The 15,701-nt window shown below is 44.3% G+C and overlaps 1 long non-coding RNA gene across 1 annotated transcript in view; it reads left to right on the top strand.

Annotated features, from left to right (window-relative positions):
• LOC144737786 (uncharacterized) overlaps positions 1 to 15,701 on the top strand; it is a 65,002-nt gene that overhangs the window by 17,643 nt on the left and 31,658 nt on the right. The gene's annotated exons all lie outside the window — the stretch shown is intronic.

The raw sequence follows: 15,701 nt of genomic DNA, 5'->3' as shown, positions 1-15,701 counted from the left end.
AGGTGAGCTCTCCTCAGCGTAGGACCAAGTTGGACTCACTTAAAGTAATGTCACCACTGGCTGCTTTCATTATCCGAATGGAGCAGCCAGACTAACTGAAATTTGTGCAATGCACTTTCTCTGAAAACATTATATTGTCTTATTTCAGAAGGTAAGTGGTGTTTTTTTTTACGTATACAATTTTAACTCAGTTAGTTATTTATTGATTATTTTAGCTAATATTGACCATTTTTGTTGCAGTGACAAAACATTGGCCCAAAAAAATTGTGACAATGCGAATGTGAAAATAACTATTAATGACGCTGTCTTATCTGGCACCTTGGAAAAGTAAGAATGCATTCTTTGTTAATCCTTTTTTTCTCTCTGTAAGGTTGTTCTGATGGCTGGTGGTGCTCAGTCCTCTGTGTAGTAATTATATTTCCCTGAATAATTTATTCTGGAACCTGATTAAAAGAAACTGAATTTAAACTCCTCTTCCAGTAGATATTTTATAACTAAGGAAAAAAAAGTGCCGTTTGTCATTCTGAATGGACATAGAGGGAATCTGGCCTCACTATTCACTGGCTGCTGTTTAAGCAATCGCTTTGCATCTACAATCATGCTATTGTATAATCGAAATCTATATCGCTGGCCTCATTGCAGCTGGCAAAAATACTATTAATCGATTACCCAAACCAGATTTACATTTCAGTTCCTCATTTTCGATGTATTTATGCAACTCATGTTACACTATTTCACTGATGAAGAAGTCGCTATTCATTCTTACTAGTTCTATATTCCTCTTAAATCTGACTTCCTTCCCCCGTTTTATATGGGTAGAGCATTAATTGAGCTATGCGATATTACTTTTTGAATTATCTACACTGATCGCTGAATCTTGACCCACATTTTGCCCCATGGCCCTTGTCCAATAATGTTTCTTCAGGAGAACTTCGCTGATATAGGTCAATTTATGTTCGATCTGTTCAACAAGTCTCTCGGAACGGGTGTGTTTCTTTTTCTGTTAAGGTGGCATCTGTAACTCTCCTTCATAAGAAGCTCAGCCTTGATCTAGAGTTCTTTGGTAATTTCTGTTCTAACTATATTCTTCCTTTTCTGTCTAAGGTCCTTGAACGTACTCTGGTTAATTGGATCCAGCAACATCTACCCTTGAACAATATACTTGACTCGTTTTATTTAGGATTTACATCGCAGAATAGCACGGAGATGCTTGGTTTGGGTGGTAAAAGACCTTATTTAACTCTGTAAATCAGGTGCCACATAGGGGAACAATTTGTAGCTTAGGGTGTGTGAGGGTCTGATGGATGAGTATGGTGGACATAAGATCAAGAGCCTTCCATATCACACGTATATAAAATAAAACCATATTGTACAATATAAACCAAGCACACCATGAGACAATTTAACATAAAGCCTCTTAATGCCAGACAGCTCATCAACACTCTGGTTTCGCATACTCTATTACTCTTCTGCAAGTCCACACAGAAGGGCAATGACACCTCTTCCTTGGTAGCTCCAATTCTTGGAGCACTGTCTATGTACCTAGGGCATAGCAGCTAGGACAGCAATATTGGGCAGGAGTGGAATGGGTTTTTGGGCATCCCGAAGACAGATTAGGAAGTCCGATGGCCCTCTGCCTGCTGAACTAGTAACGAATTGGCATGTTTTGTTTACGTGACAAACCTTACTCATTTTCGATTTAAAGCGTTCGTGACTGCATGGATTCATGTTCTTGGTTCTTTTGGTAAAGTCACTAATTGTCTGTCGGGTGGTTGATGGTTTAACCACACAATTATTTTCATGCAATCTAACCCAAAACATCTCTATTATGGATATATGTAATGTAAACTTCCTATTAGGGTTATTCCCCAAAAATGGGCAATATTAGTGTGGGTGCTCCCAGGACAAAAGTTTAGTTTTTTGGGTTAGAGCACGTAAATATAAATGTGTTGCTAAACCCGTCGCCACCTGACACAGTCAATTAGTAACGTTTGTCACGTAAACAGAAGATGTCACATCGTTACTAGTACAGTACACTCGTATGTTGGAGAGTAAATCCACAACATTTACAATCTGAGTACGACGTTTTGCCAGTAATTACAACTGGCATCATCAGGCAACATTGGCACACCTCCAGCACAAATCATCCCCCAATTATTTATGATATCATCTCGTGTTGCCTATAAACGTGCAATTGCATGGCACAGCTCAGATTTTTCTGAGCCGGAACTGGGTGGCCTCTGTGGGGTAGTTGGGTGGGTGTGGTATGCTGGCAGCACCCCCACTAATATAACCTAATTTTTGGAGATCCCTAAAAAGGGACGTAATATTTCGCAAAGTGGGTGCTCCCAGCACACAAGTAAGCTCCCCAATAAGGTGGTAAAGTGTACACAATTTAACCCAAACAAAATGAGGATTGATGTATGCAACTGGCATTCCAGGAGAATATGGCCAGGAGCATCTGATACGAAAGGGAGACTCATGGTAAAATATTCCTCGAAGTAAAATCCCCTGGGAAAAATCCGGGGCAAAATACATTATTAGGAACCCCCTAAAATGAATTAATCAATGAAAAAAACCCCATCTGCAATGAGCAGGAGGATAAAGACAGCCAGATGGGTTTGCCATGAATTAACACGTTTGTGTCCTTGAGCAGAACGAGCTAAGAGGTCATACATTAGGAAAAATGCAGGGACATGCATGTGCCAGATTGGTCATATCTTTAAGTTACATGTCACTGAAAGTTCCAAAAACACACCGTGGTAACTCATCACGGAAAGTGAGTGTGCATGTATCGTGTATAAGTAATCAGTATCACAAGCCACCGAAGTCGACAGAACTGCTTAACCAACTTATCCAGCAAATAGTATTTGACAATAGCATGAAGTGAAGCTAGGTCACCACTTTACACTTCAGTTATGGCGACGTTATCTGAAGAGGAAATTTTACAAGTGGAATGTGGATTAAAAGAAGGTGACAATGTATAATGCACGCACAAAGCCTGGCCAACAATCTAGCTTTCATGGTGGGCTGGCCCCATCGTCTCTTGTAGTACGGAATGAACAACTGACAAAGAGTCAGAAAGACAAGATTCCCTCTTTATAGGCCATATGAGTCCGAGCAACATCTAATAAATGGATATTCTTCTATTCGGGGTCCAATGGGTCTGTACACAGGAAAGACAGTGTACTATTAAGATCTGGATTAGCTGCGGGCATAACCTTCAGAATGAAGGAGACAGGGGGTAAAGGATCACTGTATTTGGGTGGAAAAGCAGAAAGGAGTCATCACACCCTGAGGCCTGGAGCTCACTAAAATGCATTGCAGAGGTGATGGGCTACTAGCACAATCGGTTTTCATTTTAAGAAGGCAATAACGAGTGGTTCAAAGGAGGATTAGCACAAGGCATGAACCTCCACGCCAATTGCTGGACTGTTAGAGGTGTACCATCAAAACTGCAATGGAAGGTGGCACTGGCAGCTCAACCAATTTTCATCAAGGATGATGTACGTCCTACTGAGAGTACTCAATTAGAAAATTTAGCACAGCAGCCATTGGTGGCTGTATTGATGGAATATGGCTGTAAATACGTCGTGAAAGCCCTCCAATGGCAGTTTTGGACATGCTGCATAGAGAAAAATTGAGCTGCGAAGTGGACCACTTGCACTCAGGGCATTAGACCCTGACGGCTGAAGCAGCACCGCTCTCTGAGGCTGAAAAGACGCAGCTTGTTTGACAGCAAGACGACTGTGTCGAGCAAGTCACTGCACCGTGGCAAAGGCAACGGTTTGGCGACCAGCAGATCGAGCAGGTCAGGGAACCAGAGGGGCCTCGGCCAACCCGGGGTCACCAGCATTATCTTGTGGTCTGGGTACGGTTTTAATGGACCATAGGGAATGCGGTGGAAGGGTGGGAAGGGATATATGTGGCCTAGAGTCAAGTTATAGCGAATGCATCTCCGGCCACCAATGACCACCACTCATTCTTGCATTGCCACTTTGGCTATCTGAATCTTGATGGTGGGCTGCAATAAGCCTCATTCTTAAAAGTAGATTATTTTTTGTACAGTGTTCATAGCTGGAGGAATTTCAATCTGGCATAGAAACAATGGGGGGCTGATTGATTCCCAGGTATGGTCAATATATAACTTTCTTTTGGACTATCATGTTATCTATGCTATGGTAATTGCTACTCAATATTGAAATAAGTTGGAGACCCTGCTGCTGAACCTGGAGCATGATACTACGAGGCTTTACCTTATAGTATCATGTTTCATTATGTTCTCCCTGATGGAGAACATAATGAAACAACGTAGACGTCTGAAATATTGCATCTCCTGGCTTTGACATTCATCCTTGTCGAAGACACTGGTGTAGCCATCAACCGCATCATAACATCAACATGCTGATGTGCACATCTCCTTCATGAATTGAAAAAGAATACCAAGCTACGGTAAAATTGTGACCTTAAAGCCCACATTATGGACCATACCCCTAAAGGAAACCACTGCAGTCGGCTCTCCTTCCGTCGAGAAGGAAGAGCAGAACTACACGAATTCTCTCCTGAAGCCCGACATTGACATTTAGCTTCTAACATATTGCCATACACAAGAATATTATAGAGAGGGCAGAGAGATAGAGTCTATAATTAGAGTAGGAGACTGCACTTTATAACACAAGACCTGAAGAGAATATTTTAGCATTTTTTTTATTATAAGTTTTTAAATTAGCATATGAATAGTTAACTGACAGTAGATTTTGAGTAACAGGGTCATCCTTAAATGATCAATGAGTATCAGGAAATAAATCCGTTTTGTTAAAAGCAAAATTATTAAATATTGGTGGTACATTGCATCGTGGGAATATTTGTTATTGTGGGCACAAGGGGCATTTATTAGCCCAATTTTTTCCTCATAGTAGGATTATTGTGGTTAATCATTATCTTATCTGGGGCCATTCTGGGATCAATAGAATCAAACCCGTCACTACAATGTTAATGTGTGGAGGGGGGGAGAGAAAATAGAGCAGGGGAATCAAGGGTGCAAGCAACGCTGCCCCCATCCATCAGTTCAGACAAGGGAAGAGGGATCGTTGTAGAGGCACGTAGAGAGCGAGGCAAGTGATGAACGAGAGAGGGGGTCGATGGCTGTATGGTACTTCCCTCTGCATTTCACTGGCTGTGGGGATGGGAATGCCTGTACACTGCCACCGTGGGCCCCGGCTGATTCTCCGACCAAGGCCAAAGAGGTCATCAACTCAGGGCAGACCTCCTTCTCCCTTCGGGCCTTTTAGGATTTCCCGTACCTCCAGGTGCCTTTCGTTACTGTTGCTGCCTTCAGAGCCTACGAAGCACTCTAGCACATTGTGAACAGAATTAGAATGGGGCCAAGTCTCCTCTGGTTTGACCAGGGGAGTGCTCATGAAGTCTGGACCCACTCGGGTACCTGCCAATTGTCTGTGGATGTACGCGAGAACGTCCTGAGAAGAGTTACTTTCCACCCCCTTTGGGATGCCATATACCTTTAGGTGATTCTCCCACTCTTTTGCATCCAGCTTGTTGTACGACACCTCGAGCTCCAGCAGTCTGGCTTCATGGGTGTTCGTTGTGTCCATCTGTTCCTCAAGTGTGGACTGGAGCGTTGTGATTGCAGCCTCTTGCTTCTCAACACTCCCATCAACCTCATTTAGCTTCTCATTCAAAACTCAGAGAAGAGTGGTATTCTACTCCACCTTCTCCAGAGGCGAGTATAATTTTCCAATTTCCTCCCATTGGGTCTCCCAGTCAAGCCTTAACCGGGGAGGTCAGTGGAGGCGAAGACTTAGCTTTCTTCCCACGAGACCTGTCTATCCATTACTAGTGGGTAAAAAGGATTTAAGGTTTCTCGAATCAAGCCTTGAGGCAAGCTCGAGTCTCAGGTTTAGGCCCTAATCCAAGGGAGCACGCCAAGTACCGTTTAGAGCTAAGGTTCCAAGCAACCCGATTTTTTCAAGCTCTTTGCAGGCTTCTAGGACCTAGGGGATAAGTAAATAAACTACTCACTATGTAAATTATCACTCTGAAGGGAAAACAAAGGGTCATGTCGACAAGTTAGGGTATGAACAGTTCATTCAGCGTTACTCACTCGGCCATGATGTCACTGGAAGTCATATAACTCAATTGTTAACAATTGATCATTTATCTTCCACACAGTTGTGTGAAAAATTAATAATACATTGGTAAGATTGTTCATATCGCAACTCTATTAATTGGGTGTCAGGTGGGGACGGTTTATGACACGTATTTTGTAACACAATCTGACGCAAAAATAAATTATGAGTAAAAATATTGGTCGCGATGTCCTATATGTTAAAGTGCCTTAAACAATGATGATTGTACTTATTCAACGGTCATTGCACATTATATATATGTGTGTGTTTGTTATCAGGGTATAAAGGAGGGCCTGTGAATATGTATCGGTTTTTGAGATTCCTCAGCATATATCCTAGGGCAGTGCAAAGGCGCTGCTATCCAGGAGTAACCCTTGCCCTGTGTTCCGGCTGATCTACAACTTCTAACTTGTCATGCTCGTGTATTCTCCACAGAATTTCCACAAAAAGTGGCTCTTACCTTTCAAGTCTGAAAAAATATGTTCCTACATTTTTCGGTGAGTCGTGACCATTCGGCACACGTTTCTGGGTTTAAATAAATATACTATTATTTATATTCTGTATTTGATAATGCGACGCCTATTTAGCCTCCGTCGCGTCTAACCACGTTATGGGGCGAGGCCTGTCTGTTTGTTTGCTTGCCCGTGTGGACTTGCTCCTGCTCGCCAGAGAATGCGAACTCTGTTCTCCCAGTCCCATATCGTAGGGGTGATTTTGGGGGATGATCGAAACCAAACACCACGATCGTCATGAACATGCCTCACACCCTCGAAATTTTAACTCAGAGAATGCTTAACAAAGGCAAAATAAAACTCTTAAGTGTAAATCAATACCAATTAAGCAACAGCGTCGAAGAACAGAGACTGTTCCAATTGGTACAAACAATGTCACAGTCCATATATAGGAAAGTGACTCCTTCAACTTTTTGTTCGATAATTTTACCACATGTTATGTCAGCACTTGAGTACAGCAGAAGAAGGTAACACGAGCAGCCACCGTTCACTCTGCTGTCACCAGACCCTCTCTTCAACCCAAAGTAACCTCCTCATTCTCTAATGTATAAATGAGACAGCAACATCAATTACAGTCTGCGTGCTGTAATCTTCCCACCAAGTCGTCCAGCTGCGACTGCACCAGATTACCTCAACCGACAGTTGCCATAAGCAGGCTGTTTACAGCCCCTCTCTACATCCCTCTGGGACCTTGTACCATCTACTGCCATCGTTTAACTCAACGGAACAGATAGTCAAATGTCATGAGGCTCCAATTCGCGAATTGAATGTAACCCCTTCAAATAATAAAACAGGAACGGCCTTCGCATAAGAAGGGCTCACAAGTGATGCCATCATCTATCCCTCTATTTAAGGAATGAAACAGGAGGATTTCTACACAAATCTAGCTGTTGCCTGATGATACTTGTTGTAATTTGTAACGAAACGTCGTACTAATATTGTAAATGTTGTGGATTTCCTCTCCAACACACAACCGGTGTGCTGTACTAGTAACGAATTCGAATATTTTGTTTACTTGACAAACTTTATTAATTGACTGTTTCGGGTGGTGGAGGGTTTAATGACACATTTATATTTGCACGATGTAACCCAAAAAAAATGCCAATTCGTTACTAGTACAGCACACCAGTGTGTTGAAGAACAAAGTCACAACATTTACAATCTGAGTACGATGTTTCGCCAGTAGTTACAACTAGCTTCATCAGGCGACAGCCAGATTTGTGGAGAAGTCCTCCTGTTTCATTCCTTAAATAGCGGGGTGAATGTGATGACAATACCTGTGTCCCTTCTTGCGAGATGTGGGAGTAGAATAATGAATGCATATAAATGACTATGGGTATCCATTGCCGTTTGGATAATTCATCTGGTAATCAACATACATTATGCAAGCACATTATGCAACCAATTGTTATTGTATTTCCCATCGATTGTGTGTGCTAAAATAGCCATACCAACGATTATCCCTATTGAAGCATGGTGACCTGTATAGGCATGCATTTTAACAATGTATTATTTGATGATTCGCTTCCAAGCAGCACTAAGTCTGTAGCTATCCGAAGGGTTAAACATATTTTTACTTCTCTAAAATTTGACAAATACTCTAATTAGGCTTGGCCAGTAGTAACTAGATTTTCACAGAACTTCAACAGACCAGGTATGTTCTACATAGCGTGAGACCTCTGCTGTCAAACCGGAGCCGGTCATGAGCACACTGGCCAGATATGGGAAACTCTCCACTCTCTTCACAACTGTGGAGCAAGTGTGAGTTGTGGGGGTGGATTGTCCAATGGACCAAAATAGCCAGGTAGGTGCTTAGTTTTGGTAGGGCTGATGGCAAGGCTCCACCTCTTAGTGGCAAGCTCCAGGTTCAGCAGCAGCATGTCCAACTCCTCCTCTGAGTGAGCATCAATTAGCAGATCATCGACATACGTAACATGCTTGACCAATAGGGAGCCATCCCTTGACCGCACCCGGGCATCGATCAACCTCCCATTGTATCTGTACCAGATGGGAATTCTTTCAGTACAGCCATTGAAGGCTTCACGAACTACGTGGTCCAAATATATGAAAAAGAATGTGGGAGCCAGAGGACATCCCTGTCGCAGCCCAAGGTGTAGAGGGAATGGCTCTGACTCACGGCCACGTAGTTTGACACGGGGCCGCTCACCATCATGAAGGTCCTTAAGGATCGTGAGCAGTGGGTCAGGGACTCGGAAAGCACGAAGAACAACCCAGAGCCCAGGCCTACTGAGGGTGTCATAGGCCTTGACCAGGTCAATAAAGCACACACATGGACTAAGACGCACACATGGACCTACAGACACGCAAATAAATGGACTTACACTGACTAACATGGAGGCACGCACACACAGCGACTAACACACACGCACATGGACTGACACACACACACACACACATATCGACTCACACACACAAACACATCGACTTACACACGCACACACATATGGACTCACACACACATAGACATCCACTTTACACACACATGGAGTTACACACACATATCGAGGTACAGCGACTCACACACACATACATAGAGTGGCACACACATTGCCGTACACACACATACACATATGGACTCCCACACACAGCCATATACATTAGATACACACACATGGAGTTACACACACATAAACTCAGACACACGCATTGACTTACACACACATATCGAGTGAAACGCACACATGTTTGGACTTACACACACATGTGGACGAACACGCACACATATGGACTGACACACACATACGCATGGACGTAGGCACACACATTGACTGACACACTTAGACACACAAACGCACATAGACTTACACACTGACATGGAGCCATGCACACACATCGACTAACACACACACACATCGACAAACACACACACAGCGACTGATACACACACATGGACTGACACGCACACTTGCACTGACACACACACACAAATACATCGATGTACACACACATTGGGCGTTGTCCATTCTAAAAAGCCAGACACAAACATGGACTTACACACAGACACATGGACCTACACGCACACACATATGGACTCAAACACACACATGGACGTGCACAGCAATCCCTGATGATGGCACAGCTATCAGTATCGCAGTACTACGTATTGGTAAATAGCGGGATGTGAGAAATGGAAACAATAGAAATGCATAGAAGAAATAAGCTGAAAAAAGTGTACATTAAATAGCAGCAGTACGCACAGGTAAGTTGAGAAGCAGGCTACAGTCTAGATTATAGACTGGCAGTATGCGGACTCAATGACATAAGCATTGCTACAGTGGACATAAAAAGCTGGCAATACAGGCAGCAGCTGAAAAAGCAGGATACAGTCGACATGAAAGGCTGGCAGTACACTGAGTGAGGTAAAGAAACAGGCAAGAGAGTATAGACTGCCATACACTCATAATTGTCAAAAGCAAAATTAACAGGACCCTGCGGGGTGGACTGGTAGGAACGAATAACCAAAGAATATAAACATAATGTATTATTACACTTGTTTAGCCAGGAAAGCCCCACTGAGTCGAAAGGTTTTTGTAGGGTCCTGCCAAGTGTTTGCAGTAGGGGGCGATGTTGCTACACCGAATCGGACGATACGAAGGGAGAGTGTGAGGCCTAGTTCTAGGCTTTAGGCCTAGCTGTAGGCGGTAGGCCGCTGTGAGTTAATTTTTATTTTAAATGTTTTAATTATTTATGTAAAAGCTTTAAATTTAAATGTTTCTATTTAAAAACATCAGGGAATGTAACATTGTTAAGCATTAACTCCCTTGCACACACGCGGGGGCACGATACGAAGGGAGATTTTTTTGGCGTAGTTCGAGGCTTTAGGCCTAGCTGTAGGCTTTAGGGCACTGTGAGTTAAATTTTAATTTAAAAGTTTTAATTAAAAGCTATCTCAGGGAATTATAAGGGAATGTTACACTTGTTTAGCCAGGACAGCCTCATTAATTTAAATGTTTTAATTAAAAGCTATCTGAGGGAATTATAAGGGAATGTTACACTTGTTTAGCCAGGAAAGCGTCACTGAGTCTAAAGGTTTTTGTAGGGTCATGCCAAGTGTTTGCAGTAGGGGGCGATGTTGCTACACGGACGGACGGTCGGTCGGACGGATGGACGGACGAAATAATCTATTGTAGGCTGGTCCACTTCGTTCCTACCAGTAACAGTGTAGATAGAGTGGCAGTGCACTGACGTTAATTATCAGCAGGCAGCAGTCCACAGCACAGACTGGCAGTACACTGTCGCAGCATCATAAAAAAACACCGAAAAAAGGAAATATTGAGGAAGCCAATAATGAAAATATGTTTTGTGCACACAAACATTATTATTGTAATATCTGCCAACGTATTTATATAATGACAGTAAAGATAATACTACAATAGTGCTAACTAAGCGCTGTAATAATATAAATATCTACGGACGTTATAGCATAAACTGCACGCATCGTGTTGAGGGGGGGGGGAGAGCGAAAAGGACATTACAGTGTGAAGAAATAGCCGCAGGGTTTTGTATATATTTATTGCATTTTAAACGCGTAAAAGAAAATGTCCCCCGTGAGCTCGACCGAACGCGCATCACTTGTCAGGGTCCCCCCTCCCCCCTCCCGCAATAAATAAATATAATAAAATCGCACTAAATCGCTAATTTTACTAATTTAAAGGTGACAGACGTGAAAAAAGAATAGCCTATTCCCACCGCAGGGCTCGGGTCGTGCCTCCCGGCAAAATATTTTCTCGGTAAACCACACGGTCCGAGAGCCAAATCCCCCGCAAGCGAGCGTACGCAGACAGACGGACGGGCAAAAAATGCCTTTTATAGGTTGGATGCCAAATCTGACTCGGATGTTTTGTTTTTTCAAACATCTGGCTATTTTATCAGTTACTCAATGTACGGTATTGAATCGTTTTAATTACTTGGTCAGGTTCAATGCTTGTGTTATTGATTTGGTTGTTGGCATTCATTGTATATTTGTGCATGATTGTGTAGAGGAGTAGAGGAGAGTGGTGGCGTCGTGTGCGCTGTCCGGTGTGGTGACATCACGGGACGTGGGGTCGCACGCGCTGGGCAGTGCACGTGACGTCACGCCTCAGAGGGTATTTAAGGGAGACCCCGTGACGTAAGCGGGGTCACTGGAGGAACGGGGATAGTGGAAGGGGTGAAGAGGGAACCAGGGATAGTGATACGTGTTAATAAACCCTGGCGGAAGCCCCTAACTCACCTCCGTCTCCGAGTACGTCCATCGTAACTACTCAACAATTGTAACCATTGCATTGCAGTGCTTCTTTAACATGTATAATTTTACTTCTCAGACTATTCCCATCTGACACTTTCTTAGCCCGATGTATGAGCGTATTGATGAGAGCAGATATCTGTGCAGAGTGATGGTGTGGCTCTGCATTTACATAGACGTCAGTGTGCCTTTTATTTCGGTAAATGCTGTGTGTTATTTAATAATTTCGACCTTGTCGGAGCAGAATATCCACAAATGGTAGAGTTCTGTGAGTTTCCACTTCCATGGTGAACTGGATGGAAGCGGGAGTAGCTCTTCATTTTACATTAACAGTTTTAAATATTTTCCCACCAACATAGCCACCTCCGCGTGCCGATCTCGACTTGGCGGTGGCTCTGTGATCTTATGTTAACAAGCTAATCTCTCACATTAACACAGCCACCTCCGCGCCCTCGTCATGGAGGCCCCTCTCCGATCTTACATTACCATGCTAATTTCTCACTTTAACATCACTAACAAAGCCTCTCTCTACCCCTGCCACCGATTATCTATGCCCCACCCTCTCTCTCTCCCCCCTTGCCTCCCCTCTCTTATCTCTGCCCCCCCCCTCTCTCTCTTCCCTGCCGCCGATCTCCTACGCCTGTCGCGAAAGCTCTCTCCCCCCTTGTCCCAATCGCCGAGCTTGCTCTGCGCCCCCGCCTCTCTCTGCCCCACCCCCAACTCCCCCTGTCTCCCCGTGGCGCTCACGCAGCTCCCCTCCCTATCTCTGCCCCACCCCCCTCTCTCTCCCCCCTTGCCTCCCCCTTTCTAATTTCTGCCCCCCCCCCCCTTTTTCTCTCTCCCCCCTACCGCCGATCTCTCACTCTTGTCGCGGCAGATATCTCCCCTCTTTTCTCACATGCAGCTCCACAGCCCCATTTTTGCCCCGCCCCCTCTCTCTTCCACCTCCATCCCCGCCCACTTTCCCAGCTCAGACCTATATAATCTCTTGTCACGGCAGCTCTCTCGCCTGTTTTCAGCAGTTTTCCAGCTGTATCTGTCTCACCTGATGACGATTGTTTGTGTTGCGATCGAAACGTCGTGATTTATTTTGATTTTATTTTAGATTTTTTTTCTACCTACGTGCCTTTACCGAAAGAACCAAAGAGTATGGATGGATGTGTTTTGCGAGTTGAGATGATTTATAAATTATTTTAGTATGCTTCAAGCTTGGTTTAGATATATGGACTAGCAGTCGCCGCCCGCTTCGCGGGCGGTGTGTATGTACTTGGTTGGTGGGGAGTTTAAAGTGGCTGGACACAATAGACATGTTTTGGTGATTGTTTTATGTTTCTTTTTGTGAGGTTATATGCATTTTTATGAGACGCTCAATCGACAATATTAAAGAATGCAACTTATTCAAATATAGAAAGCAACTTATTGAAATATCTGGCGATACACGATATTCTTCGTGTACACTCCGTCTTCCTCCTCGTCGTCAGGTCCCTCAATAAGCGCCTTGATGTTGGATCTTGCCGTGGCTCGCGATGGTGCCACGTACAGTTGGCCGTACGAGAAGCATGGCGTTGGTAGATATAATCCCAGGTTGTGAACAGTTTGCCCTTGCGCCTTGTTGATGGTCATCGCGAAGGCTGGGACAATGGGGAACTGTTTGCGCCGAAGTCGAAATGGGAAGTCCTTCGTGTCCAATTCGCGGCGGATATGGTTGTTCTCAAGCAGCGAGTCCAAGACCAAGTGTGGGTACTCGGAAAGCTGCGGGAGGTCGTCAAAGTCCGACAGAGCCATCCCACCTGCCGTGAGGAACTCGTGGAGGCTGTGAAGGGTCTTGGACTTTACCATTTATTTTATTTTCTTTGATGCTGCTAATCCAACATAATGCACGGGTATAAGTAGTGCTAATCACATACCTGCATTTCCCATATCTCCTCCCTTTGATGCTGCTAATCCTGCATGATGCACGGGCATAAGTAGTACTAATCACATACCTGCATTTCCCATATCCCCTCCCTTTGATGCTGCTAATCCTGCATAATGCACGGGCATAAGTAGTACTAATCACATACCTGCATTTCCCATATCCACTCCCTTTGATGCTGCTAATCCTGCATAATGCACGCGCATAAGTAGTACTAATCACATACCTGCATTTCCCATAAATATGCTAAATTCCTCTTGATATGCAAATTCTTTTGTCAAGGCGCCCTTTCCCCCCTTCCAACCCAGCTTATATATATGCTCCAAGCACGTGTGCTGTTTCATTCAGACGCTGTCGCCTCGACAGACCTGGTTTTGACCTGAGGACGGCTGCTTGCATTGTGGCCGAAACGTCGTGAGAATTATTGTATTATGTTTTATTTTTATTATTTTATTACTTCCCTTCTACGTGACTTTACCGAAAGAACCAAGAAGATTTACCATTTCTTCTTTGTTGGTCAGCTGGCGGTACTGGTACTCGTAATCGCAAGCCAATTCGTCGTAGAATTTATCCCAGAGAGCCTTCGTATTTGCTGGCATGGAATACAGCAGAATCGTAGCGAAGAGTTGACGAAGCTGGTACAGCATCTGAAAGAGCGAGGCTTCTTCCAGACACGCAACCCATTCGCGATCGCTCTCAAGGTAGCCTGCTCACATGGCTGATTCCAGCGGTTTGTTTTGTTTTATTTTATTCGTAACGCACCATCCATATGCGCTCCACCATCCACCATGCCCTTGCATCGCAAAGACACAGCTCCGGTGTGCGTCAGCGTGTGCGCCATCCACAGTGACATTGGTCAGCAATTGCACCGTTGCGATCGCACACAGGTTGGCCCCTGCATCCTCTGTCTGTATGTACACACACAGACAGATCCGCTATGGGGCCACCAATTTTTTTCTTATATTAAAATGTATTTTGTTGGTGTTTTTACGTTTACGTATTCCCATTGTGGGTGTTTTACGCATGCACCAGATTTTTGGGTTCCTCACATATGGTATCAGAGGTGTGGGTCACTCTCAATCGAACAATAACGGGGATCGTTTCAGTTATGGCAGCTTGCAGATAGAAATATTGCATGATCGTATACTAATAATGACAGAATTTGTTCCCCAGTGGAGGGCATCCCCCACCCGGCGCTTCTTACCGGTACTGTGAGACTTACAAATCCAGACCTCTCCTCCTCCTGAACAGTTCACAATACCCTGTGGTATTACCATAATCATCTCAATAAAGCGATCACTTTCCCATGCCCATTTTGATCCCGGGAGTTACCCGGGTGGTGTCACACTGTATTCATTGTTTTAGCATGTCGCAAATTCCGATATGGCTTGTGCAACGGCCAGAGAGTGACAGCGGCGGGGGCCGGGCTGCAACCTTTTTTGACAGTTTATTACATTTCAAAGTGCATGGGATTGGCACTCCAAAACATCATAAATGTACAGTAACGCCAACTGCATCCGTGGCAAACATGATACGCGGACACATGCCGCATATTATGCAACACATGCCCTTACCAGCAGCAGCATGCACAACATCTGAATTACACAACCGAAGTAGACAGCAAGCCGTCCATGGAGACGTGATCAACGTCAATACATAATAATGGTAATAAGGCGGATAAACCAAAAAGTACCCATTGTACCCATCAAACAGTCAGCTGGGTTGCCCCATGGGGGTATTGACCCATGGGCGAAACTGTAGGGGTGCGCTATGCAACTGGCCGTGGTCCCGGCAGGTGAAGCTGCCAGCTCAGTCCGCTAAGACTCACTGTATAGCGACCCCTGCCTACTCGTAAGGTAAAGTTGTTTGGGGACTACACTAAT

This window comes from Lampetra planeri, chromosome 74 (assembly GCF_965212315.1).
Source record: "Lampetra planeri chromosome 74, kcLamPlan1.2.h2, whole genome shotgun sequence".
NCBI classification, from domain to species: domain Eukaryota; kingdom Metazoa; phylum Chordata; class Hyperoartia; order Petromyzontiformes; family Petromyzontidae; genus Lampetra; species Lampetra planeri.
Note: the sequence above shows the minus strand (reverse complement) of the source record. Positions and strands in the feature narration are given on the sequence as shown.